The sequence below is a fragment of the Limulus polyphemus genome, unplaced genomic scaffold, assembly GCF_000517525.1.
Source record: "Limulus polyphemus unplaced genomic scaffold, Limulus_polyphemus-2.1.2 Scaffold1108, whole genome shotgun sequence".
NCBI lineage: Eukaryota > Metazoa > Arthropoda > Merostomata > Xiphosura > Limulidae > Limulus > Limulus polyphemus.
In genome coordinates this window covers 110439-111308 of record NW_013666718.1, presented here as the reverse complement: position 1 = coordinate 111308, position 870 = coordinate 110439, and positions in this window count along the sequence as shown.

The following is an 870-nucleotide window of genomic DNA, read 5'->3' as shown; positions in this document are numbered from 1 at the left end:
ATAAACTTGATCAGTAGTGTTAGTTAATCATTAAATATACTGTATCACATCCCTAAACTTGATCAGTACTGTTAATTAATCATTAGATATACTGTATCACACCCCTAAACTTGATCAGTAGTGTTAGTTAATCATTAAATATACTGTATCATATCCCTAAACTTGATCAGTAGTGTTAGTTGATCATTAAATATACTGTATCACATCCCTACACTTGATCAGTAATGTTAATTAATCATTAAATATACTGTATCACACCCCTAAACTTGATCAGTAGTGTTAGTTAATCATTAAATATACTGTATCATATCCCTAAACTTGATCAGTAGTGTTAGTTGATCATTAAATATACTGTATCACATCCCTAAACTTGATCATTAGTGTTAATTAATCATTAAATATACTGTATCACACCCTGCACTTAATCAGTACTATTAGTTAATCATTAAATATACTGTATCACACCCCTAAACTTGATCAGTAGTTATTCAATCATTAAATACACTGTATCACGCGCCTACACTTGATCAGTAGTGCTAATTAATCATTACATATACTGTATCACACCCCTAAACTTGATCAGTAGTGTTAGTTAATCATTAAATATACTGTATCACATCCCTACACTTGATCAGTAGTGTTAGTTAATCATTAAATATACTGTATCACATCCCTACACTTGATCAGTACTGTAAATTAATCATTAAATATACTGTATCACACCCAACACTTGATCAGTAGTGTTAGTTAATCATTAAATATACTGTATCACATCCCTACACTTGATCAGTACTGTAAATTAATCATTAAATATACTGTATCACACCCCTAAACTTGATCAACACTGTTAGTTAATCATTAAATATACTG